This window comes from Triturus cristatus, chromosome 3_1 (genome assembly GCF_964204655.1).
Source record: "Triturus cristatus chromosome 3_1, aTriCri1.1, whole genome shotgun sequence".
Classification (NCBI taxonomy): Eukaryota; Metazoa; Chordata; class Amphibia; order Caudata; family Salamandridae; genus Triturus; species Triturus cristatus.
Genome location: NC_140583.1, coordinates 307,520,580 through 307,548,344, shown reverse-complemented (window position 1 = coordinate 307,548,344; position 27,765 = coordinate 307,520,580). Strand labels below are relative to the sequence as shown.

Below are 27,765 nucleotides of genomic sequence, written 5' to 3'. Positions count from 1 at the left end.
GTTCATTTCGTGATAGCAGGTTGTATGAATGTGAATGTGAAGTAGAAGAGTAATGTTACAACATGTCTTATAAGGCAGATTCTGTGCACGTGTCCTGGCACTTGAAGAGGATGAAATAAAACAAACTAACAAATGCCACAAAACTAAATGACACGAGCTTCCACGATCTCACTCAATGCAGCGCGTAGATAATTCCGTAAATTAAATAACTGGATTAGCGAATTAAACCTCAAAGCATGGTACACAAAAAGCATCCCAATGCAATATTTAAAGGACACAAAGACCTGCTTGTTAAAACAATGTATGTAAGGTACACCACTGTATATACTACCTATTCATTAAACAGAAAAGTTAACATTTTCCATACAGATGAATTAAGATCAAACCCCATTTCATTTTCACCCACATATATATTTTGTCTTTTATGGTCACAGTAGGGAAAAGAAATAAACACACAGGTATCAACAAGTTATGTGCAATAGTTACTTTCATTAGAGATAATCAGCAGGCAAAAAATACCATGCAAAACACTTTGGACTCCTATAATGTACATAACTTAACAATGGACTGTGCTACCCCCCACACCCAGCCTGGGCATACACCCAGGCTGCTAGGAACAAGCCATGTGCGAAAACAAATCAACATCTCATCCTCCCAACACAAGCATCTAAAATGTAGTTGAAGACACATAAAAGTGCCGACTCGTCTGTTCTGTGTATCATGATGAGGTACAGAAATTAATCAGACACACTATATATTATGGTATGTACTTCAGCGTCTTAAGAACATAATATATAAATGGACAAATCCCGTAAGCAGCAATATTGAAGATAGTGGAACTGAACAGTGAATTCATTCCTTTCGATGGAAGCATATCTCTGTTGAAGTTCCAGTGAGGAACAAAACGTGCTGGTGGGGCTTACTTGTTTTCACAGATTTTTTGTTCAACATCTATAAAGAAGGCAAGCTGGAAAACTGAGGTTTGATGTGGTTGGTGTGATTCCTTGCAGTGAACCAGTGACAAGACCGTTAAATACTGGACGATGCACCTTCATTTTTTTTTTTAATTGTATGTAATTAGTGATCTGTTACTAGATTGTTTGAATAGGAGTGCTTCACCCAATAGAGTAGCAAACACAAAAGTAGTGATTAGAGTGAGAGACAAAGAGGATGAAGATACCTACAGCCTGCAGCCCTGCCCTTACAACAACAAGTCAAAAGGTGAGGCCAGCAACTCCATGGTGGTGTCACAAGGAAGGGAGCCCGATACAACAATGACCCTCTGCTGGAGTGTTCCATAGAGAGCCATCTCTGTGCTGGTGCCAGTCAAACTGCTGATGAGAACACAGGCAACAGACTAAAGGAGACATTGTAATATCAATGTCAATATGATTGTGATTTATCAATTCACTAAGTAGACGGTCACATAAGAATAAGCCTTTATAGTAATGACAAATTCCGCTAAGCCAGGTGAGAAAACATGGCATAGAGGGGCACGGAAGCGTTGCTTTTCCACTATAGGACGTTTTCTGCAGGGGGAATGACTCATGGTTATATATAACCACCAATTTATTCAGTGTTTTATTTGATCTGAAGAAAGGCTTCGCCATTAAACGATTCCCTAAGGGTCGGCTCGCCTACTTGTAAATTTCTCTGGCTGGTAATGTAGTGTCAAAATTATGACAGATCAGGGGAAATAATTTACATTGGATACTAGGTTTATTTAACTTTTTTCGTCTCATTTAGACAATAAATATTTTTTGTTAGCATTATATCCTTTATAAAAGCAAAATATTTTTACATATTAAAGCAGTATTAGGAGTCCTACCAGAACAAACGCTACAATTTTTCAGATGCATGCACAAGATATCGATATAAACCTGCATTGATGTATGATGCGTCATTATTAATAATATCTTTGCACATTTTTTTCATCTACTGAAGAAACCGGTTAGATTCAAATGGTGTATTAGTAAATCAGTTTTAAGTATAGCAATTACGATAATAATTGTATTATTAGAAATAGAAGTCTTGTTATGCTACACACATTTTCCGAGTACATCTTTATCAGAATGCTTGCATGTCTTCACTTATTTTCAGTTGCCAATCTGACACGCACTATAAATGTCAAAGGCCTAAACCTAAATCACACAGGGCTTGGAAACCATAGTTGCAGACTGCGAAAGTATAAAAAAAAAAAAAACACTCACACTCGGAGGTCCCATAACATATTTATCACTAAATGCCCTTCTTTTGAGGAGAAGGTGGATGGCTACGTTGCCCGCAGGATAACTTTAGAGGGAGTAGTCCACAATTGTTTCCCTTCTGTCAAGGAAACTTAGTATTTTTTTTTTTCAGTGGCCATTCCGCCACCCAGACAAGCCACTGCCAGGGCAATATTTATTCCCAAGCCCAGTAGTTAAGGTACATTGGGCAGGGATAGCTACTCCCTCTTCGCACTTAATCCAGGGTTGATTATTAGTATGTACATTATATTTATCGGCTGTATTGATTCAGTTTATTTGATTTTCAACTATATATTTAGTTTTAATTTTTGACTATTCCAATTACGGTTTTTCTTATCCAGTTTTAGAGAACTCTATGTTCATTTCTCCCAAGGAGTCCCCCCTATTTTTTGGTCCCTTTTCAAGTAACAAATGAGTCCTCAAATGCTGCCACCAGCAGCACATGGATCACTTAAATACATCACTTAATAAAAAACATGGACACAGTCCTGGACTCTGATCTTTGTCAGAATAAAAACCTTGACAAAGTTCTCCCTCATTATTTAATGCAGACCTTTGCTTTGAGGCACATACAGAGGTGCCAACACTGCGCTGTGCAATGGACTACCAGTACAGAATCAAAATCAGTGGACTTTTGGTCTGAAGAGAAAAGGTTTACAAGAGAACCACTCCATGCAGGTTTCAAAAACATCACTTGCAGTAGGTGTGTAACAATGGTACAACTGTTCGAGTGTAGCTAAAGTAATGGCTGGCTGTAGTCAGAGGATGGTGTAGATGCAGAAAATAGTCAAGCTGGTTATCAATAAGCTAACCGCAGAGCCTTCAATCACACACTTGTGGTAGAAATATGAATTATGGTGGTCTCTAGCAGGGAGCAGAGTTTGGCACACCTATCTCATTGGCAGAAGTTTGGGTTATTTCAATAAAGACTTGATAAAACAGAGGAGTCCCACCCGGACGGAATGTATTAATGGTGGAGAAACCAGGTTTCTGCAACAGACAAGATATAATGTTTCTGTCTAATAGCATCATCATTAATGTGGGTGTGGTTAATACATCATAAATCGCGTAGCGGGAGAGACTTGGAGCAAGATGAAGGTCCAGTACCCATGATCCTTAGGCCGGTGCTGCAATGCCCCATTATTAGGCCAAAGTGTGCCTTGGGTCAAAGCAGAGGACCGCATGGCTACTACGTATTTTTTCTGGAAAAGAAAACGTAGAGTGGTGGCGTTGTTTGTTCTATTATTCATAGAGCACTCACGTCCCGCTCAAGTCTTCTGTGAAGCTGCAACACTTACAGTCTCATGCATGGTATATCGCGTGCAACCTACCCCTCTCCCAGCCTTCCTGGACGTCCAGTGTTGGTCGTGCGGGAGGGAGTATATGTGATTTCACGTTGCAGGTGCAGCATGTTGGATCCGGCCCGTGATCCAGAAGTGGGTCCTGTGTTAGGGGTCGATGCCGGTGTGCTTGTCGCTCCGTAGGGCAGGTCACTCCGTGGCGGCCATATTGAAGTGTCTGTTTTAGTGTACACTGAATTAGTCACATACATCATACGGCATCCAGATGTAGTCATACATTGGTTAATTTAATTTAGGTTCTCAATCCTCATGATACGATTGGTATGTGGATCTTTTTAGTAAGATAATCTTTGAAGGGCGGGTCACTTTATCGGCCTGATTGGAGTTCTTGTTTCTGTGCTAACTGAATTTGCCACATACAGTCATGGTATCCTAATGTGGTCATGCATTTTTTTATATAAATATAAAATAAGAGCCTAAATCATCGTTATCTAGTTAGTATGTTAATAGTGTTAGTCAGATGGTCTCAGTGTATACCGCATAGCTCCCACATGGGTAGTGTCCCTTTATTGATGGTAGTCCCCCCCAGAGGGTAGGTTGTTTGGTCTTCGGGATTGTGGTCGCATGTGAATAAGGAGATCTCTCAGATTCTGCGTCCGTTTGAAATCTCGGGTTTGGAATGTTGAGAGTTTCAGAATGGACCAGTGTCTCCTTATGATCTTCTGAATTCTGTTGGACGACGGTGTAAAGGTTGTCACACAGGTGAGTAGGTAGTTTCCTTCTGTTGTGTTTCCAGGAGTGTCTCTCGATGGTTATTAATACTTCATGTGTATTTTTGATCGGAGGCTGGATATTCAATAAACGAGTGAGAAAGTAAGCAAGAAAGAAAAGTAGTGGTGGAGCAGAAATTTTCCTATGATGCGGCTTTGAGGGAGATGGGTAATTCAGCAAGTTGCAGAAGGTCTACTTTGGACTTGTGTATGGAGCAATTAGCAGGGTGTCTCTTGTAGATTTTGTACTGTAGCGGTAGTACCGGACCTTGTCTATTTTGACAACTGGCTGTTCTGTTAAACTGGGAGTAAGCGGGTTTACACGAAACAAACAGTGATGGGTTCCCCTTATTGTCTCAGTCATTACTTTACTCAACACAAGCATTTGCAATGCAATAGGTCTCGCATTATAAAAGTGTGAGCAGTTGGCATTGCTAATAATAATGCAACACTAGCTATTGGCATTGTAAATGATAATGGCATTTATTTATGTGTTTGTTTTATAAAATAGATAAAAAAAGGCATTGTCATGAACAATGCCAATAGCTTAAACTTTTGCAAATGCGAGACCTATTGCATTGCCAATGCTTGTTTCAGTACTGCAGGCTTTTTTAAAGTTTTAGTCACTACTCAAAATGAAATCCATTTTATCAGCGTTGCCAGTGCTCCTCTATGTTTAATGCCATAAATGAAACACAATGTTCTAAGCAGATTGCTAAATAGTATCTCCAGCCCCGATCACAACGTCTCACTTCATGCTGGATAGTGGGCACCCTGTTTTCATGCAGCGCCAAGACGGTGTGAACTAATGCACAGACTGAGGTCTGTCAGCCTCCGAAGCTCAAAGCATTCCTTGCAACAGTCCGCTGTGTCAAGGTATTGCCATGTGTACAGCACACACTCTGCAACAGCAAGGGGTTTCAAAGTTGGGGGTGACTTCCCAAACTTTCCCGAGGTGTTCACCGTGCTTGGTGACCGCGTATTTATGCTGACAGCCCAAAAACAGTTTGTGGTTGTGTGTGTGTGTGGTTGTGTGCGGTTGTGCATGCGTGTGCGGTTGTGCGTATGTGTGCGGTTGTGCGTGTGTGTGCGGTTGTGCGTGCGTGTGCGGTTGTGCGTGCGTGTGCGGTCATGTGTGTGCGGTCGTGCGTGTGCGGTTGTGCGTGCACGGTTGTGTGCGCGCGTGCGGTTGTGCGTGCACGGTTGTGTGCGCGTGCGGCTGTGCGTGCGTCTGTGCGCGTGTGTGGTTGTGCGCGTGTGTGGTTGTGTGCATGTGGTGTGTGGGTGTGGTGTGTGGGTGTGGTGTGTGGTTGCATGTGGCTGTGGCTGTGTGTGGTGGTGAGTGGTTGTGTTTGTTTGTGGTTTTGTGTGTGGGGGTGCGTGTGGGTGTGGTTGTGTGTGGGTGTGGTTGTGTGTGTGGGTGTGGTTGTGTGTGTGGTTGTGGTGGTTTGTGTGGTTGTGTGTGTAGTTGTGGTTGTGTGTGTAGTTGTGGTTGTGTGTGTAGTTGTGGTTGTGTGTGTGGTTGTGGTTGTGTGTGTGGTTGTGGTTGTGTGTGCGTGGTTGTGTGTGCGTGGTTGTGTGTGCGTGGTTGTGTGTGCATGGTTGTGTGTGCATGGTTGTGTGTGCATGGTTGTGTGTGCATGGTTGTGAAAACTCAGGATTAAAAACAACACGGTGGCTGGTGAAGTCTATACTAATGAGAATTTCTATACTACTTTTAGAGAGTAAGGAAAGATTGACGAAAAAAACAGTACATTTCTAAGCCCGTGCATTCAGTTTTTACATGCCTCTTTCTTGCCAATTCATAGCTCAGTCAGCCCTGAGTGGGGGGAGCCCCCTCCATGTACTTTGCAGGGGGGCCTTTGTTACACTGCTGGTTAGCTGAGCTCCCCATTCCTCAAAAAAGGTTTGTCTAGTTGCTCTGCTGGTTGGCGGTCCTTTTTTCGTGCAGATCTGACCTTCAAGCAATTTGATTCACTTTAAGTAGAGCATGTTCTTGCTGGTGTCTGCGGTTGTCTTATGGCTTTTGTACATGTATGAATGTCTGTATGCCTGTGGGTAGTTGTCTTTCTTTTTGGCAGTGCGTGCGTATTGGTTTTGTCCCATGTGTCAGTTTGTAGATGAACACACGTTGCCAGTCTATATCAGCTCTAGGTTGTGTGCGCGTCAATGTTTGTGTGCGTTTGCCTTAGTGCATGCATGTCAATGTTGGTCATTGTGTGTGCAGAATTGTGCTATGGGTGTTATTTTTTGATTGCATGTAAGTTGGTGTCCGCTTGTACGTGTATATGCTCATTAGTGTGTGTATCTCAATCTGCTAGTCAATGTATGTATTCATGGGTCGGTATGTGTTTATAAATTGGTGTGTGTGTTGCTGTTAGTATGTGCATGCGTAAGGAAATGTGCCAGTGCGATTGTGTGCATATGTTCATGTTGAAGCCTCGGTGTGTCAAGTGTGTTAGCCTGTAAGTGTGCTTCTCCGCGTTAGTCGGAGAGGATACGTGTGCGTTGTGTGGTACTTTACAGGTACGAAGATGTATCAGTACTATGTTACCAACCAGCCTTCTCTTGGCGCTAAAAATAGACCGGAATTGTGACATAATTCACCCGCTAACCTTACAAAACAGGGAAGTGAATAGATGGGTTTTACGGGGACTTTCTGGAAGCATCGTAATCAGTGATTGCCCTCGGGCTAGCTGGCAAAGCGTTCCAGGCGTTCGGGGGCGTACAGAAAAGCTGTGTGATAGGCTTCCAGTCAGTAAGGCCGTGTGGGCTGGCCCTTGACACCCCAGGGCCTCCCCACAGACTCGCGAGCCAGAGGGAGCGGCCTCAGCTGTCAGAGAAGAGGGCAGAGCTTGCCATGAACGCTGTGGAACAGGCGGAGAATGTTTACAAGGGGAAGCCTGTAGGATAAGAGGGTTAAAGAATGGGAAATGTGCAGGAGAGGCTGCAAAAAGATCTATGCAATGAAAGGGGGGAGAGAAAGAGAATATGTAGACGAGACAATGCTGAGAAAGGAAGGAGAAGGGTGTAGCGGGGCAATATAAAGGACATAACGTAACTGGTGCTCATGTAAAGCGCTTCCTTCAGGTCGAGTTCGCGCTATATAAATCTGCACTAAACAAAAAAAAAAAAAAAGATTGAGTGTGCCGTTGTAGAGGGTGAGTAGAAGAGCTAACCATGAGTAGGGGTTGACACTATACATGGGTCATGTGTAGGCGAGGTGATGGCAAAGACGGCATCGTATGGAGAAGGGTTGTAGATACGGAAACGGGCAGTGGGCTGGAAGGTGAAGCAGTGTAGGGAAATATGTAGGTTGTAGAAAAGTCAAAGAAAGGGTATATAAACTAAGCTGTACAGAGAGTTGTAAAGGGGTAGAGCCTAAGATGTGGGTTACTGAAGAAGAAATGTGTTGGGGACAGAAGGTGTCATGGGAGGGAGATGGTGCATAGGCAGACATGTTTAGAGGAGTAGATGTACTGGAGTAAATGTCTGGGGGTGCTGCATGGCACGTGCAAAGGACAGTGCACCGAAGAGGTAGTGAATGGTGCATGTGAATTGTTTCGGGCTATGATATAGAGTGAGACAGATATGAAAGGCAGGGACTCTAGAAGGAACAAAATGAAGGGGGTGGGGGTGAAGTTATTGGGGTACAGGAATGATAAGGAGAGAGGCTGCAGTGCAGGGAAAAGGAGGGCACATAGGTATGAAAGGATGAGGTGCAGCAGAGGGCAGCGCTGTATAAAATGGAAGGTTAAGGAAACAAGGAAGTTAACTGCGGGGCCAAAGTGAAAGTGATAGTGGGGAAAAAATGCTACCGCCGGCCACAGCTTGCAGTGCATGTGCGCGAGTGGTGCGCGCACAGCAGTAATCACAGCATATGGCGCCTCTGCTCAAGCGCGCGCCCACGCACATGCACTGCAAGCTGTGGCCGGCGGTAGCATTTTTTGAAGCCCTTACTTAAAGTCTCGCCAGACCAGCCCAAGCGCTGGGTCAGGCGAGACCTAAAAAATGGAGGGACGAATATGATATTTTCTCGGCAAACTACTCTATAGCTAGAATATATACTAGCATGAAAAGTAATTAGAGCAGTCCCTTTGGAACAATACCTCTCTCCTCTTCTGTTTGCTGGGTAACAACAAATCAAAAATAACTAATAAAATGCCTTATCTTGCACCAGACACTCAAGCCACAATCTTGAAGAAATAGACATACATATACTGGTGGGTGTGTGAGAGAGGGCGGCTCAATATGCAGATGTAAGTAACAAGTACAAAATAGAATACAACAGCATTTTTAACGCTCATTCTATCTATTTACATGGTACCAAGCTGCTTTCAGAATCAGGAGGCACTTTACGGTTATGAGAATTTGTGTCAACCTGACAATTTGCTATTAGTCTTTTATGCAGTTTAATAATGTTGAGTATGATCATGAGAGGCCATTACTGTTCTTTCTGGCAGCACTGGTAGGAACATTACAGAGTACAGTCTGCCTGACATTGGGCTGTGGTGGGAACTGGACACTTCTGCTATCTGTGTGTGATGGTAGAGCACACGAAAGAAAATCGGTTGCAGTTCAATATCAGGAGGGTGATGAACTCGCTACGTTCGTCAGTGTCCTTTTTAAACACATTGCCGTTGTCAAAGGATTACTGCTAAGATGGTGCTCCTGTCGCGAAGTCTGTATGCCATTCAGAACTTCCTGAGCTCTTTGCTCTCAAGTCAGTTCAAACAAGTGGATTCCTTACTCACCTCACTTTTTTGGGCAGCTAAGCGCACTAGGGAGGTTCAGGTCAACTTGGTTTAGAGTTATGAGGAAGGCGGCCTGGAGGTGACGCGGCGTGAGTTTTATTATTTGGCTGCTGCTATTCAACATGCTACCTGGTGGATGGCCGACAGCAGCAACTGCGAGAAACTACTAGCAGGATTGGTTGACTGTGCAGAGCTCACGGAATTGTTGATGGAGGGGACAGGCATATCAAACACTTTATAGTATGTGGTTAGACAGGCCGCTTGTGTGTAGCACAGGCTGGTGGCAGTTGTGCTATTAAGGGCTCCTTTCGGCAGTGTTTAATATTATGAGTGCTAGACACTTGCAGTTCTGGGCGGACTCTAAACAGGAATCACGTAATTTGCCGGAAGGGGTTAAGGTGTAACTATAAAAAGTAATGACAATTCCTACAGTGTGTGGTTGTATGCCGAGGAATAAAGAAGTCTGTTATAAAACTCCGCGTGTTCATTATAATGTTCCCTGGGTTGTGAACATGCTAAAACTGGCGACAAGGGATACGTGCCCCAAAGAAACCAGGCTGCTCTCCCTGAGAGTTTGCAATGGTACAGCAAACTGCTTAGGTGCGACAGGTGACAGCGCGCCGTTTGGCAAAATCACCACTTTGATTTTAAACTAACCACGTTTCTGTGCTGCTGCTAATGTATTTTATGTGCTTTTAATACTGCCAAATCTTTTAAAGTTGCTACCTACTGCTTCTGCTTATTTGCACATTTCCCGACGCCGGTCCCCGTTCCACCGCAGCTTGTGCTGTTTCAGTGGAGGGACGTTGCTCCGCCCTGTTTTTTTCTCACTTCCACTACCGGGGGGTTATTCAAACAGGATGCCAGCACGGCGCGCAGCCGGCGCACCAAAGGCAAGCCCGTCTGCGCCCGTCCGCAGCCGGATCGCTGCCAGCGCCAACCAGGCTGCCCTTTTTCAAAATTATACGGTAACACAATGGTCTAGAGCTGATCTTCTGGCCCTCAATGTTAAAACTTGTCCCAAGCCTCATGGATGTGACTTAATGACAGCTACTCCACGCAGCGCGTGTACAGAAAGCAACTGGACGCTAGTAGCTACAGACCTAAGGGAGGGCAAAAAGGTGCAGAGTGTGCCGCCTGATCAGATCAAGGCTTGCCTTATAAACTGCATATCCTTATCTAAACATGCTGAGGATCTGTGGCTACTATTGGCTGGAAATGAGTTGGAGGTCTTGTTTCTTACTGAAACTTGGCTGAGGATGATATCCTTGCGACAGTGGCATTAGCTTTGCCTTTTGGGTTTAAACTATGCTGTGCTAATAGGGCGGGAGACAAAAGGGGAGGCGGAGTAGCGATCATATTTAAAGACTCCTGGGACATAGCCTCCTCAGTATTAGGGCACATGGGCATGGTTAAGGGTCATAATTTTTGCATCTGGACTGGCCCCACAACCTCCTTCTCAGGACTGCTGGTATATAGGCCTCCTGATTGTCCACCCGATATACACCTGGAACTATGCAACTTCATTGCACAGAAATCCCGTCTATCCTCTAATTTTCCGGTATTAGGGGATTTTAATTTGCACGTAAATGACCCCACTTGTGGCCCAGCAATGCAGATGGTCTCCTTGATGGAAGGTGCGAATCTGCCCCAACTTGTGAAATTCCCTACCCACAAAGCAGGGCAAACCCTTGACCTGATATTCTCCAATATCTCGTCCATGAAAACTGAAGAGCCAAACCAAGTGGTTTGGTCAGACCATTTCCTCATCCCTTTTTCTTTTAATCTGGCCAAATACGACGTATCGGAGAGTACCTGATACTTCTTAAAGAGGAATTGGAAGAAGTTGACAGCTGCACGCTTAAGCCCGATTTTATAAGCTAGCCAACCGACCCTATGTCTTGACCCTAATTTAGGCACTCTGGCCCTGCATAACTGGATTACCACTGCAGTAGAGTCTTTGGCACCAGCTAGAGCTACAAGATCTATGAGGATAACTCCCTCAGCCCCATGGTTCTGGGAGCCTCTTAGGGCTATGAAAAGCAAGTGCAAGCGCTTGGAATGACTCTGGAGGGCGGATTATGACACCTCTGCCAAAATGATATACAAGAAATCCTTGAAGGTTATGCACAAACTCATGAAGGAGAAAAAAAGAGGTCATTTTGCCAAGTGTATTGACTCTTCCGATAAACCGGGAAAGGCTATCTTAAGGTGGTCAACTCCTTCCTCAAACCCCGCGAGCTGGTCATTGATGCCCAGTCATCAATGGCACTGTGCGAGAGAATCTCAATATTCTTGAATGATAAAATCACCAACGTCTATAACTCTTTTTAGCCACCACTACTACGTCTCAATCAGACGTGGCAGTTAAGCATACACCCCTGTCTCTCTTCTTTGCCTTTGCCCCCATATCTCAGAGGGAAGCAGTGGTAATGATCCAGGGATGCAAGTCTGGCTCGCCGGAAGATCCATGCCCCGCTAAACTGTGGAAAGAGTTGGCTAATCCCACGAGCTATGTGCTGTCTACAATCTGGAATGCTTCTCTTTCCTCTGGCATTTTTTCTGACTTATGGAAGCATGCCATTCTACTCCCCCTAAAAAAGAAACCAAACATGGATTCAGGGTACTGAACAATTACAGCCCTATCTCTCCGTTACCTGCCCCTGCAAAAATGCTGGAAAAGGTAGTGCAGCGGCAATTGACCAACTTTATTGAAAATAACAATATCCTGCACGATACCCAAACCGGTTTTCGAGCAGGGTTCAGTACAGAGACTGCATTATTAGAGGTAGCTGATTCAGTCAGAATGGCATTGGACTCAGGAGCATCAGCTATGCTCGTGTGTTTCTGGATCTGTCTGCAGCATTCGATACTGTGGACCACGCTATACTGACTCAACGCCTTTTGCCCAGCGGGGTTAATGGCTCCGCTCTGGCCTGGCTAAAGTCCTTCCTCTACCGGCGCACTGAAAGGGTGGCCTTACAACCGCACCAATCCTCACGCAAGCCTCTGTGGTGCGGGGTGCCACATGGGTCGGCCCTGAGCCCGCTCCTATTTAATATATATTTGGCCCCTTTATTTACTCTGATAGCCAACTGGGGAGTGAAGGCGATCTCCTACGCCGACAACACTCAGCTGGTCTTCCCATTCAAGGATCAGACCAAAGACTCTTAAGTGCTTCAAAGGCTGCTTTAAAGACATGGCAAGCTGGATGAACAACAAACTTAAAATTGAATGCCGACAAAACTGAGGTGATGTTTTTTGGCAAATCACAGCCACCGGCGGTTGCCCTTTGGTGGCTTGAGGAAATTGGCCCGCCACCTGTACCAGCGGGCCAGGCAAAAAATCTGGGCGTAAAATGGCAGGTTGATCTATCCTTCTCAGCCCAAATTCAGCAGGTCACAGCCACCTGCTTCCGCAGCCTGAGAAACCTGCGGAAATGTATACATCTGCTGCCAGAGAGCTGCCGCAGGACCGTAATCCACGCTACAGTTACTGTCCGCCTGGACTACGCGAAGGCCTTTACACTGGCTTACCGGCCTACCTCTTAAAGAAACTCCAGATGGTCCAAAATGCGGCAGCGAGATTAATCAAACATGTTCCTTGTCGGCAACACATCTCTCCGCATATTAGAGAACTTCACTGGCTACCAGTAGCCAAGAGAATTAAATTCAAGGCCTTGACTCTAGCATTCCAGGCATTTCACGAATCATGCCCTGCATATCTGAAACAGAGGTTGGGTGTTTACACGCATTCACGTGTTTTGAGATCCTGCTCCAAGAATTTACTCTGCACCCCTTGTGTGAAGAAAACCTGGCTGGGTGGCAGATCATTTATGTTTGGGGCATCTACATTGTGGCATTCCCTCCCCAACTCCCTACGTCAGATTTCTTCTGAAATACTATTTAGGAAGGCAGTCAAATCCTGGCTTTTCATCCTGGTTTAATTTAATCGCTCCTTGATCACCTGTCGCTATAGCGCCGGGACACCTCCTAGGAGGTAGATGTTCGTGTTTAATAAATGGCAGTATTATTATTATTGTGTGTGCAAGGTGCACCCCAAATTGATGCAAAGCAGTCTGCAGTTGGCTTACGTGGAGTTAAAGCCCGCTTTCAGCCCATACATGTCTATTGAAGTTGAAATCCCTGCAGAGGAGCGCATTTAAGAAATCCGCATGAGACATGCTTGTAAGACTGTCGGAAGAGAGACCACACAGCACCACGTAGGAACGGCACGTAATGAATCAGCGTTGATCACGAAAAACACGCAAAATCGCAAAACAGATGTACATAAGTCAATGTCTCCAAAGAAGCAAAAGTTAATTTCCCGATGTGGACTTTCATTTCCCCATAAAGGTAAATGTCCAGCCATAGGACAGATATGAAGTGGTTTTCTTTGCAGCAACCATTGCATAATGGTCTGCAAATTGAAAGAGAAACCAAATGAGTCAGAACGAGAAGAGAAAATGGGACGTCAGAAGGTTCCAGAAACATCCTCGCCACATCCACAAGGCCAAAAGGTGACATCAGTTACGATAGTAGAAACCAAGCAAAGTGGATCGACAAGTTTGTCATATAAAGGCTCTTCAACGTCATTATCAAGCACCAGTGAGGAAGATGGATATGCGTTGATTTAAATCTATCAAGGAACTTGTAGGACTAGCTGCTTGCAAAGAATATCAAAAGTAAAAAAAACACAAATTAATGCATTCCAATACATGAGTCTATTTGATCAATAAAAAAGAATTTAAAAAAAAAAGTCAAAAAACACAAGCACCAACAAAATTCATTTGGACACTATGCAAAAATTACATTAAAGGTGAACTGTTGCCCCATAACCTTCAATATAGACAGTGGTGCGTCAATTAATATCATACGAGCATAGAAGTTTAACAGCTAATCTCCTGTGCCACGCTACTTCTAAACTGCTATAGAGTCAACGGTCATTTATTTCAACCATGAGACACAAAACTATGTCAGTGCAAGTGCTGATTAATGTGCTTCAGGGAACTTTGAGTGCATGCCTGCTTAGATTTGCCACGGCTGCTGATACAGGATTGTGATCTCTCAACTAAAACATCCATGCTCAGTCTGAAATTGTGACTCAGTTCCAATCGTTTCATGGTCTAGGAACACTCACGAAAAAGAAAGTGCAACTTCATATTAATGAGGACATTCGTCCGGTTGCCCAACGGCACCGCAGAATCACTTCAATTGCAAGAAGCCACTGAGAAAGAACTAGAAACACTGTTGAAACATGGCATCATTGAACGTGCCACCAGTCCTACACTGTGGGCTTCGCCCATAGTCTTGGCGCTAAAAAAGGAGTGTGCGCATTTTTGTTGATATGCACAAAAGACATCCTGGTCCCCACATAGCAGACATTATTATGCAGCTGAACAGAGCCTAAATTTTCTCCCATCTTGATCTGAACAAAGGATACCATCAACTAGAGCTTGCAGAGAACTGTAGAAACATTAGTAATTTTTGAACCCATGTTGGTTTGTTCAGATACCAAAAACTGAGTTTGAGTCTCCGTTGCGATATTTCAGGATGTTATTTGCCCCATTAATTCAACCTGTTACACATGTGTTCAATTACAGTGATGACATACTGGTACACACAATACAAAAGGAACAAAACAAGGTGTGGTATCCTGCTCTCATCTGTCTAGTCTTTTCTCTGTATTCTGCTGCTCAGCCAGTGTAAGTAATGTCACAGAATGTTCCTTGTGTGTATGTTTGAGTGGAATTGTCAGTTGCTGTTTGTGGGCTGAGTGGCAGGGATTCTGCTCCCGGTGGGGCGGATACATCGGCTGATACTACTACAACTTATCCTCTAATGTTCCTGTCCTGATATTACTGAAGAATAAATCTACCTTTTGGATACAACTTCATCTCAGATTACTTTTCTTGCATTCCACACAAGGCTCTTGCACAAGTGTACCAATTGCATGCTGATGCAGGTCTCACTTTGAATGCAGCAAAGTGCGAGTTTAACAAGACCAAACTGAAGTTCTTTGGGCATGTATTCTCTGATGGGGGAATGACTCCTGACCTGAACAAGTGGCAAGCACTGTACTCCACTTGGCCCCCCACCCAAAGGATGTAACCATGCTGCGATCCTCCTTTGGCATGGCCAGTTATAGCTCAAGATACATTTGTGACTTTGCTAGTGTCCCATTGAGAGACTTAAAGCTGAATGTCCCATTCCAGTGGTCTCCTGAATGCGATCAAAGTTTCAAGGAAATAAAACATGCGATTAAAAATGCACCTAATTTGGCACATTTTTTACCCCAAGTTACATATTGAGATCACAGTAGATGTGGGCTCAGTGGGACTGAGGGCAATTCTTGTTCAAACAAAATGACCATCCTAATGCTTAGAGAGACACTGTGCCCTATGCCAGTAGAAGCCTGTCTGAAACAGAACATTCCTATTTTCAGCTGGAAAAGGAGAGTCTGGCTTTAGCGTGGGCCTATATGGAAACTGTTTAGCGGTCATCACTGACCACCAGGCTTTGCTCACTTTTTTTGCAACCCCGAAAGCAAGGATGCCCCTTATATTAAGAAGCGAGGCTTGCGACTACAAGAGTAAGACTGTCATGATATACAAGTCGGGGAAAGACCAAAACCCTGCAGATTACTTTTCATGAGTGCCGCTGCATTGCCACAGTTCAACATCAAAGCGGCTGAAGAGTATCTCAACTTCATTATGAGGTCCAGCACACCAACAGCTCTATCGATTGAACAGATTGCTTCTACCAACGCAGATAAAGACAAGCTTGTCCTCAAGACATCATTAAGACGCATTTTTGGAAAAGTAGGTAGTCAACCCTTTGCTGATGTTGAATTCCAAAAATGTTAAAATGAACAGGGCATTGTAGGCACCAAAAAAGACCCTAAGAGACTGAGCGTGGTTCCCTCATCTGTATTTAAAAAGGTGAAGTAGAATGCCTGCGCCAAACAGCAGGTTAAAAAAAAAAAATCAATAACTATTCTTTGTTAGAAGTTCCCTCTCAAAACCCCCCTTTTGAATACACAATTCGAAAACAATTAACCTCAAGATTAAACCCTTTAGTGCGTCTTCAAGCCACGGCTGACACTGTGGGGGGGTGGGGGGGGGGGATAAAAAAAAGGCCTCTGGTGCTCTGCCTCAGAAGGAGTCCTTTATTTTAATCTCTAGTTGCTCAGAAAGAGCTTCCCAACCAACCAGAGCTTTAATTATTTTGTAATGACACTCAGAGTGCAGGGCACGCGGGCTTCATCACAGAAAAATGAAAGTAAGAAGCCGATGGGTTGGTTTTACATTCACTGCATCAGTGCTGGGAGGGAGGGGGGGGGGGGGGTCATATCTCATCTCTCCCCTCCCAAGTAATGATTGTTTTGGGAGAGGTATCACTGGAAAGGGGAGAATCTCCCCTTTCCAATGGTACCTCTACCCAGTGGTTCTCTGCTTGGGGATCACCACAAGAGAGTGATCGCCAACAGAGATCCACCCTCTAGGCCCCAGGGATATGGGGGAGCAAGGAAACAGTCTTCCAGAGGTGTGGGAATGATTAACCCTGATATACCCCACTTCCAACCGGGGCAGAAATGACCACCATGTGCATGGCATTGCCCCCACCCCAAAAAAGGTGACAATCAGTTTTTTTGCCCCTGCTCCCGGGGGGGAAGGGAAGGGAGGGTAAATTACCTCCAAACTGCACACACCCCTCTTATTATTTCTCAGTTCAAATTGTGGTAGAAAGTCAGAAGTTTTTCCAATTCCGTTTGAGAGGTCAGTTGTTTGTTTCTGTGTCTTCCTTTTGGATTAGCCTCAGGCCCTTGGTGTCTCACCAAGGTTATGGGAGCGGTTGTAGGTTTTGTTCGAGAAAGGGGTGTTCGTCTTGATTTATCTGGACGACATCTTGATTATGAATCAATGCAAGGATCATCTTGTTTTTCAGAGGGACATGGCGAGGAACTTATTGGAATCTTTGGGTTTCGCAATAAATATAGACAAATCAATTTTGAATCCAAGTCAGAATCTGGAATTTTTGGGATTTGTGGTAGACACAGTGAATGGACACTTTTACCAGAAAAAAAGATTGTGAAGATAATGAAAGAGGCAAGGTTTGTTTTGAAAAAAAGGTTCAGTCAGAGTGAGGGCAATAGCAAGGGCCTATTATCTTCTATACAAGCAGTGCTTTCCAGGTTCTCTCCATTACAGGGCTTTGCAGAGAATGAAAAGATTGGAGCTCTCAAAGTGGCGCTGGTATGGAGTCATGGTGGAGATTTCTCTGGAAGCTCGAAAAGAATTTGAGCGGTGGTTGGACAATTTACAGGCGTGGAATGGAAGGGCGATATTTGGAACAAAACTGGATTATGTTATGGAAACAGACGCGAGCAACCTAGGTTGGGGAGCGTTCTGTTCAGATCAGGAGACAGGTGGTGTCTGGAATTTGAGAGACCGAGAGGATCACATCAATTGTTTAGAGATGAGAGTAGGTTATTTTGATTTACAGAGTTTCAGATCTAATTTTCAAGGGACTTCAGTTTTGTTGAGGATGGACAATACAACAGCTGTGACTTATATAAACGGAAGGCAATGTCGGAGTTTTGCCTGGAACACAAGACTAATTTGGTTGCTCAGTATTTGCCAGGAAAAGAGAATTGGATAGCTGACTGGAATTCAAGGAATTTGATAGATTTCAGCGATTGGATGTTAAACAAGGATGTGTTTCAGATGATCTAGGAACGCATGGGTCCTCTGCAAATAGATCTGTTTGCATTCAGACTGACACATCAGCTGGAAGATTATTACAGCTGGAGATTGGATCCGGGTGTGTTAGCAGTGGATGCCTTTACCCAGGACTGGTAGGGAAGGAGGGGTTATGCCTTCCCTCCGTTTGCGATAATACAGAGTGCTGGTCTAAGTGAGGAGGCAGGAATGTCAGTTGGTGTTATTGACTCCTTTTTGGACATCGCAAGCTTGGTTCCCTTCTATTCTGGAAATAGTGGTGGAGGTTCCTTATTTGATTTTGTGTTGCAAGGGTCTATTAGTAGGGGTGGAAGGAGTAGATCATCCTTTGGTAGAGGAGAATTCGCTAAACCTTCTAGTTTGGAGAATTTCAGGAACGCTGGAAGATTCAAGGATCTTTCCGGAACAGCTTCAGAGTTGCTCAATGAATCATAGGTGCCAGGAACACATAAGAGACACACAAGTGCTTGGAATGTCTTGTTCTGTTGGTGCATGGCAAGGGATTTGGATCCCGTGGAAGTTGATGAAGTGAAGATAGCGTATTTCTTGGCGGAACTTTTTCGAAAAGGTCTTATGTACAGAACAGTAAATTGTTATAGGTCGGCAATTGCAGCCGGTCATTCCCTGGTTAATGGTGTATCTATTGCTAGGAGTCCTTTGATTTGTAAGGTATTCGGTTAAGGAGACCCCCGGTTTCTAGGTACGAGACTGTTTGGGATGTTAACCTGGTGTTAAATCTTTTGGAATCTTGGCCAGGGAATATATATTGGTCTTTGAAAAAGCTTTCTTGGAAATTAGCAACTTTATTATGCTTAATCTCAATTAAAAGAGTGTCTGATGTAAAGGCTTTGGTGGTAAGTAGAATATTTTAAACCTGATGGGGTTCATTTTGAAATTTGCACAAGGACAACAACAATGTTAGAATCTGTTTTCTACCCAAGTTTTGATCAAAATCCAAAATTGTGTTAAATGTTTGCAAGAATATGAAACTAGAGTTGAAGGTTTGGTCGCACATGTCCCTCTACATCTATGGCAGGTCGGTCATCTTTAAGATGGTCTTGTTGCCGCAGCTGCTCTACCAATTGCAGAATTATCCATATCCAGTCCTCCCGACCTGGTTTCGTCAGGTTAATGTGGCATTGGGTCAGTTTCTGTGGGCGGGAGGGGCATCCAGAGTAGCATTGCTAACCTGCTTTCAATCGACGTACTGTGGGGGTTGGCTACATCGGATGTTCCATCATACTATATGGCTTTGCACCTGCTGATATTGAATGAATGGCAGTATGGGGAAACGTTAGACCCCGCTTATGCAGTGGAGCGTCAATACAACGGACCTCCACTTTACACACTATTTTGTATTCGGCACTCCTGCGTATCTCTCTACCGCCGGCCACATGGGTGGTATTCCAGGTGTGGAAACAGGATCTCCGTAAAATGGGGTGGTGGGACAAATTGACGAGGCAAACCCCACAGTGGCATAATGGACGGCTGCCACAACTGGCTGTTTTACCGTTATTTTGCGGGTGAGACAACATCAGTCTACCCTGGGAGATGTGATGTGCGGTACAGTCCTGAAATCCTTCCAAGACCTCCAAAAGCAGTATCAGAACAATTTTTAAAGCCTGGGGATGCCCGCAAAAACAACCAAAGATCTTGAAGCGATGGGCGGACTATCGAGGTCTCTACCTGGAGCCAGTACCCCCTATCGATGTCTCGATCCCAGGATAACCAGTCAGGCCTCTGGAATGCGGGACCAAGCACACACTGTTCAACTTTATTTGAAGGAGTGGGTGTTGGGAGTGGTGCTTGAGACGTAGTGACGAAATAGAGCGACGGGGGGGGGGGGGGCTTGTATCGATTCTGTTCTTTTGGTTTTTTCCGACAATGTATAATCTAAAAGTCAAGGCAATTATTCAGCTTTATACACTGTGGCAGAAGTCTTCTGGGTTACAGAGCTCTGCATTGTATTTGATACTTGGGTGGAAGAGAACAGGTGTCATGGATTGGCTCAACTTTGACTTTGTATGCTAAACCCTTTAAAGGGGTTTCTTCTGCAACGATTGCAAGATGGGTGAAACCGGTTAGGAAGGAAGCAGGAGTGACTTTAAAATTTTAAAGCACATTCTGTCAGAAGTGCTATGGTTAGTAAGGCTTATTTGAATGGTGCAAGATTGGAAGAAATTTTGAAAGTGGAAGATTGGAGTAATGCGGATTTTTTCAGGAAATTTTATTTTAGACCAACTGAACATGTTTCCAACGGGTGCCGTTCGCAGTAGCTGGTTGTGTGGACTTTGACCCTCTGGATTTGCCTTCATTCCGCCGGGACTGCGAGGACCAGCAGCCTCAGTTTTCTTCATAGCTGGTGCCTCTTCCCGCTGAGCTCCCTCCCACCTGCTTTACGTATATAACCACGCCCCGTTCACGCATCGCGGGACACGGGCGGGCGCCGGGCGAAGCCCAGGCCGAGGGCAGGCCCCGTTTGAGCCCGTTCGAGAACGGAGAGAACGGGGCGGGCCACCCTATTAACATCTGCTCAAGGTTAGTGCAATTGTGATATAGTGATATGGGACTAAAACATGCCTAACCTTGCTAGGAAATCAATTTCGGGAAGCCTAACCGTGGGTACTCTGGACCGGTTTCTTGTTAGAGCTTCGTCTGTGCTGGCCCAGGAAATTGAACTTGCAGAAAAAAGACTATCATTGGACATCGCACTTAACAAAAGATCGTCCCTGGGAAGAATATCCCAGGCTAGTTCCCCCACATTTCCCCTGATGTCTGTGAATGATAATGTATTAAATTCTGGGGTAAGGGAGGAGAATCCTTCCTTAAATGTTGAAGGATGTCGGGCTAATTTGCAGGTGTCTAATACCCTTATCACTACTTCCCCCTTGAGTATTAGTAACTCTGGAATATTATCGCCGCCTCCCTGTGTTAGGACTAGATCTGCCTACAGTAATAAGGTCGGGGAGAATTATCAAGTAGCAAGTAAGACACATAAAAGGAAGTGGAGTGGGGCACAAACAAAAGGTAGGAAAGTAAAAATCATGAAAACTAATGGTGTTCTGGCCCCAATCCCTTCAAGTAGCCCTATTAAATGTCCAGCTACTGTCGGTATTGATGCGGACAGGGATGCATCGAGTTCGGCAGTAGATGTATTGATAGATGAAGCAGGGCCTATCTTTTGGAGTAAGTTAGAGGCTAGTTTTAAAAAAACTTGCCTCCCGATATATGATAGACTGGATGTTATCGAAAGTAGGCCTGTTTGCTTAGAACTTGCAGTTGCATCGGGCCAATTGCGGGGAGCTTTGCGGGCAAATGGAGCTAACTGTATTGACAAGACTGTAGATGAGAATATAGGAGTAGTTGAAATTTCAAGTAATGTACAGGAAGGTATAAAAGATAATATTATTGCTAGGGAACATGCCCCTGTATTGTTACCAATTAATAGGCCTTCCGGTCCTAATTCTAACCCTCCCCGCTCTGGTGAAGTAGTGGAAGCTGTGGAAATGCCACGAATTGCAACCCAGGTACAACTGGGGAGGGCTACTACTATTCCTCTACCAACATACCCCCCAGAAAGTCTACCTCGAATTGACCTTCCCCAAGAGTCTACCCCGTATGTGGTAGTTCTTGTGGGGGTCCCACAACTGGCCCAGGGGAAGGGAGAGACATACATGGATCTTACGAACAAATGTACTTTCTGGCTTAATACAAATCGCCCGCTTCCCCCCAATGTATCTGCAGAAATATTGTTTGTAAGAAGAGTAGATTGGGTAGGGGTACGGAGCAAGTCCAAATATGGTGATTGTATAATTATTAATTTTAGAGACAGAAGGGTTACCGAACACATATGCAAATGGCTCTATGAAGACACAAACACTGGGATACAGTCATTGCCTCTGAGTTATTTTTATCCAGTAACCGTCCCTCCGCCCAGGAAGTTGATGCCAACTAGAGGGAACTGGAATAGGAATAACGTTATGGGCTTCCACAACTTTAATAGATTTGAGGTATTGTCGGGACTGGAGGATTGTGATTGACGTCAGTCTCCAACCCCTGAGAACCGCCTACATAACATGAAGGAGAATGTTGACCCTACATTTGAAGTTATATCCTTAACAGTTGACGTCGATCAAGGTAGATTAGAGAATGTTACCCGCTTAGTCCAGGATTACGATGTATTAGAGCCCCCTCTATTTGCTAACGAATGTATGGAATGTTTTAGGGGTAATGTTAATACTGAAAAACCTCTTAGGAGATCTACTGGCTCTCCCCCCTTGTTATTGGTTTCCTGGAATGTGGCGGGATTGGGGTCAAAACTGAAGATGGATGACTGGGCTTCTTTCATAGACATATACGATATCTGTCTCTTCCAAGAGACGTGGTTGGTGGAACCTGCTTTTCGTGAGGGGTATGTGAACTTGTGTGCCAGCGGATAGAAAGGAAAGGGGGCGACCGATGGGAGGATTAGTTATTTGGGTTAAACAGAAACTAGGTTGCCAAATACGTCAACTACTGATTCTCAACAAAGACATATTGGCGGTGAGGCTCTGCTTACCATCAGGTGGTAACTTAGACATTTACAATGTGTATACTAGAGGCCTCCCGGGAGGGAAGAAATTGACGGTAGTTTCTGCTTTGGGAGATTTAATTGAGGCTTTACCAGCTAACACACTGCCGCTCATTGCAGGGGACTTTAATGTTACATTTGAACCCCTGGGTTACGAGGAGCAAAATATATCAGAGGAGGAAGACTCGAGATGGGGTGTTCCTCAGCTTGATCTGGTTCCAATAAAAAAATGGACCGAAGGAGCTATCCAACTTAAGGGTTTTTGCTTGGGGAACCATTTGAGAGCTGCTAATGGACACACACATTCAGATAGGCGGGGTAGCAATACGTATGATAATGGCTGTAGGGCTAGCCGGATAGATTACATGCTTGTCCATTTAAGAATATGGCATTGCCTAAGGGACATGGCTGTTATCATGCGCTTAGAGAGTGACCATAACCCACTTACCTCTTCTTTTGAATTGGCAGTAGATAGATTAGGAACGGCCACCGGTGAGAGCATAGCTCCAGAAGTAGTCCTAGCAAATGATGAGCGCCATTTAAAGTGGAGCAGGGTCGTTGAGCATCCTGAGACCTTGCTTTTAATTAGGGAAGAAGTAGCTAAGGTATTGCTACTCCTGGACCCCACGAGCCAACCCCCTAATTTCAGCTTAGTACCATTCAGGTACATGGTACACTTTTTGATAAACTCAAGGCCCACTTTTGTAAACCGGGTCGGGGAAAAATGAAAAATAAGAAGGAAGAAAGTTGGTATAATGCGGTTTGTAAGCAAACCAGATCGAATCTGGGCATTGCAATAAAACAACGGGACTCTACTCAGGTAAGAGAGGCGAGGAAGCTGTATAGGGAGGCTCAGAAGGAGGCAAAGAAAGAATGGGACAGATGTAAGTGGCAGGAGTTGAAAGAAGTTTGTAAAGCTAAGAACCCAAAATTATTTTGGGATATATTTAAATGGGACAGGGGAGGGTGTCCTGAACGTGTACAGAATAATGTAGCCCATCATCAGTGGCTTGAATTTTTCAAACCACAATATGCATGTGATAGAAGGTATGAGTGTGGAGACACCATTCCAAACACGTTTTATAAAGATGCTACTTTTAGCTTGGAAGATGTGGATAGGGCTCTTGAGGCTGTTACTGAGGAACGGGCTCCAGGACTGGACTGTATCCCCGCAGACGTTTTCTTAAATGATAAGCAAATGTGGCGGAAGTATATAGTTTTATTGGCTAATGTAATAGCCCAGGGCGGGGTCATTCCTCCTTTCTGGAAGGGGGCAGAAATCGTGCCAGTCTATAAAAAGGGGGATAAGTCCGTTGCAGTCAATTACAGGCCTATTCGCCTGATTGACTTCAAAAAATTATGGGCAGGAATGATGAAAACAACATCTTGAGTCCATTACAGGCAGGTTTTCGTAAGAAAACTAGCACAATAGATCAAGTTTTTCGATTGGTAAACCTGTATTGGCGATCTGTGGTCCTGGGGAAGAGGTCCTTATATGCAGTGTTTGTGGATCTGAGAGCAGCTTTTGACCTAGTTCTACGGGCCAAATTATGGCAGGTCCTGAAAGACCTTGGGATGGCTCCAGAGCTATTGACTGTGATCGTCCGCTTGCATGAGAACACTTTTGCACGGGTGCGGTGGGGGCTACAGGGGGAGGTTACTGAAGCCTTCCCCGTTGAACAAGGAGTGCGGCAGGGGTGCGTAATGGCGCCCACCCTGTTCTCACTCTTTGTTAATGGGGTGGTGGATTACCTCTCTCTGTGCCCCACGGATGCTCCGGCGCTGGATGGCATTCGCATCCCTGTCCTCATGTTTGCGGACGATACCTTAATCATTTCTAAGGCTCCCAGTGGCCTGCAGAAAGCTGTGTTGCGTTTCGAGGATTTTTGTCGCCGGCATGGGCTGGAAATAAATACAGCCAAAACCGAATTCATGGCGTTTAATGAACATAGATCCTTTATAGGCAATATAGTTATGGATAATTGTCCCCTAGAACAGGTGGATGCTTTTACCTACCTGGGGGTAACTTTGCAAAGGGGCATGTGCTGGAATCGTCATATTGATATGGCTGTTTTAAAGCACCAGCAACAAGGTGGCTGTCTACTGCAGAAATTCAAAAGCTCACAAACAAAACCTATTCGCCCAGCTCTGGAGATCTATGGGATGAAGGTATTGAGTTCGGCCTTATATGGAGCCGAACTCTGGGGCTTTGAAAACACAACTCGGTTGACCAAGGTGGGAAATGAGTTTCTACGCAAGTTGACAGGTGTCTCGCAAGGTACCCCTTTAATTCCTTTATTATGGGATCTAGGGAAAAAAGGGGTCAAAGACTTAGTAAAATTGCGCCCACTGTTATACTGGTGTAGAATATGGACTACGGAGGAATTGATGCATTATGCTCCGGGCCTTATGGATATCAATAACGACCCCTTCCATAAAATAAAATGGCTGAGGGAGATCAGATCACTTTTAGGGAATATGGGAATGTCTGAATTGTGGAATAATCCCCAAAATGCAAGTTTCCCATCACAAAAGATTATGGAAGCAAGATATTGGGAAATGGTGCATTATGCATCTATGAAGGAAAAGCTTTCTACAAATCTTACGGGTCGGTTTTTTTAATTTAAAAATGCACCTGATTTTGAAGAATATTGGGATGCAATTGATGTATTTATGAGTGACTGATGTATTTTATAGATCTACTTTGATGACTCAATTGTCGAATAAAGTTTATAATGATGGTTTCCAACGGAGTGCTGCAAAGCTTTGAACATGCATAATGCTAGCCTCCTGTCTTGCATCAAATGTAGATTCTCAGAGGTTGCACTGCAAAGAGAATCGTGATTTTATTCAAGACAAGGAGGCTAGCATTATGGATGTAGCAAGTTGGTAAGTTTGTTGAAGAAAAAAAAAGTTTTAGTATAACTTTTTAGTAGGTACAATTTGTCTAGGTCTTAGTGATTAAAATGGATGGTTTACTTGATTACTAGTGATTGGTTGCATTGTTATTTCTTTAGGAAATATGAGCTGAGACTTCGTTTCAAGGGATAAGAAAGGAGAAGTCAGAACAAAAAGAGGAAGGACATGGCTGACAAGGAGCTTCTGATGGACTGAGTATTCTATTCTATTGTTGGGTTGTTAAGTTCTGTTTTGGAATACTTTTAAGGTTGCTGCTGGAAGTGGCAATAAAGGTTTAATGCACAATGCTAGCCTCCTTGTCTTTAATAAAATCACAATTCTCTATGCAATGCAGTGCAACCTCTGAGAATCTACATTTTGCTGCGTTTGTGCCTTCCAAATGTAAGCCAGTGCTTGAGCAAGACAACATTTTGAAAAACTCTAAATCATATGCTTATACACGAACCAAAAAATACAGAGATGTACGAATAACCACTGCTTCTAGATTCCACATCTTGTGCCCATTTCAGAAAAACACAGGTTAACCCGAGACCTTTTTCACTCTACATATTTCAGCATACAAATTGGTCTATACTCTGTACACAATGAAAAACCATTGTATAGTTCAGCTCTGTTGGCTCAGTTTATGTTTATGTTGTTTATGTGTATGATTTTGTAACGCGCACAGCTACTCAAGAGTGTCCCGGCGAGAGCCCAAGAGACAGCAGAGGGAAAGAACAAAAATAAAAAAGCTGATAAAAAAAACACATCATTGAAATAGGAAGGTTTTAAGTTTCTTCCTAAATTGGGTAGAATTCTGCAGACTGCGCAGATCAAGAGGGAGCGAGTTCCAAGCCATGGCCGACAAGTAGGCCAAAGAGCTACCGCCCTTTCTCTTCAAGCGGAATCTGGGGACAGAAGCAAGTAGCATGTTAGAGGAAGGCAGGTGTCTGCTGGGGGAGTAGAACTGAAAGTGCTTCCTGAGGTAGAGGGGGTCATAGAGTGCGGCATGAATAGTTGCCATGGCTTTATACGAGACCCTTGCCTTCACTGGTAACCAGTGCAGGTTGCGCAGGTGTTGCCTGACGGTGGTGCATCTGGGGAGGTCAAGAAGCAGACGAGCAGCAGCATTTTGGACCACCTGAAGTTTATCAATAAGATAGGCAGGAAGACCCATGTACAGTGCATTTGCATAATCAATGCGGGAGCCAAGAAGAGCTCGAACAACCATTTCCTTAGCTGTTAGGGGCAGAAATTTCCTAAGAAGTTTCAAAATGCCGACGCAAGTACCAGTCAGTTTATTAATTTGATTACAAAAATTTAGCTTTTCATCAAACCAGATCCCGAGGTTTTTAACATGGAGTCCCGAAGGAGGGAGCCTGGGAGATTCATCAGGCCGGAAGGTGTGCTAAACAGGAGGAGGAAATTCTCCAGAGAACAAAATTTCCGTTTTATCTTCATTGCATTTCAGCTGAGCATGTGTCAGCCAGTTAAACAGTGCAGCTAAACAGGTTTTAACATGAGTAGTGGATGACTCCGATTTTTTCCACGTGAACAGGAGTTTGGTATCGTCGGCGTAAGCAACAACCTTAGCTCCTAGTTCTTTTGCCATCTGAATAAGAGGAGTTAAATACAAGTTGAACAAGAGTGGGCTGAGTACCGACCCCTGGGGCACCCCTGTCAAGAGAACTTGGGAAGTAGACATGAAGGGAGGGATCCACACTTGTTGGGTTCTACTTTCTAATAAGGATTTCAGCCATTCACCTGCAGCACCAAAAATGCCTAATTCCTTGAGGCAGGCCAGGAGAAGTGAATGGGGGACAGTATCAAAAGCGTCGGAGAGGTCCAAGAGGACCAAAACTGCCCTGCCCCCCACATCCAGTCTCACAAATGGCTTCTGTGATTTCCACCAGAGCAGACTCTGTGCTATAGGCGGCCCTAAAACCGGATTGGGCCAGATGAAGGAGGCCATGCTGTTCGATAAAGACAGTCAGCTGCTTGTTGACCATTTTTTCGCATACTTTGGCAATAGAAGGAAGCAAAGAAATAGGGTGTTAGCTAGTTGGGAGGTTAGGATCCAATGTCGGCTTTTTGATCAGAGGGATAAGCAATGCCTGTTTCCACTCAGTGGGGACATAGGCCAGTGTCAGAGAGGCGTTAATCAGCTGATTAAGAAGAGGGTTAATAGCTACAGCCGCACTGGCCATGAGTTTGGCAGGGCAGGGTCGCTGGGGGAACCCGATTTAAGGGAGGACAAAGCTCCCAGGGAGTCCATTAATGATATGGCTTCTAAGGTGGAGAAGGTGACTTTAACAGGAGAAGGGATACATCGGTCAGGGAGCTCAGAGGAAACCTGGGTGTCCTGGCTACCAAATGACAGTTGGAGAGCCCTAACTTTATTGATGAAAAACTGAGAAAGCTCTTCACACCAAGCGGAAAAAGCAGCATGGGCGTTGCTCATAGCTTAAGGAGTCACATAGTTCTTC

General features: G+C 44.5%; 1 protein-coding gene across 5 annotated transcripts in view; it reads right to left on the bottom strand.

Moving 5' to 3' along the window:
* The window catches only part of CSNK1G1 (casein kinase 1 gamma 1), a 584,461-nt gene that overhangs the window by 209,239 nt on the left and 347,457 nt on the right, over nucleotides 1-27,765 (bottom strand). The window lies entirely within an intron of this gene.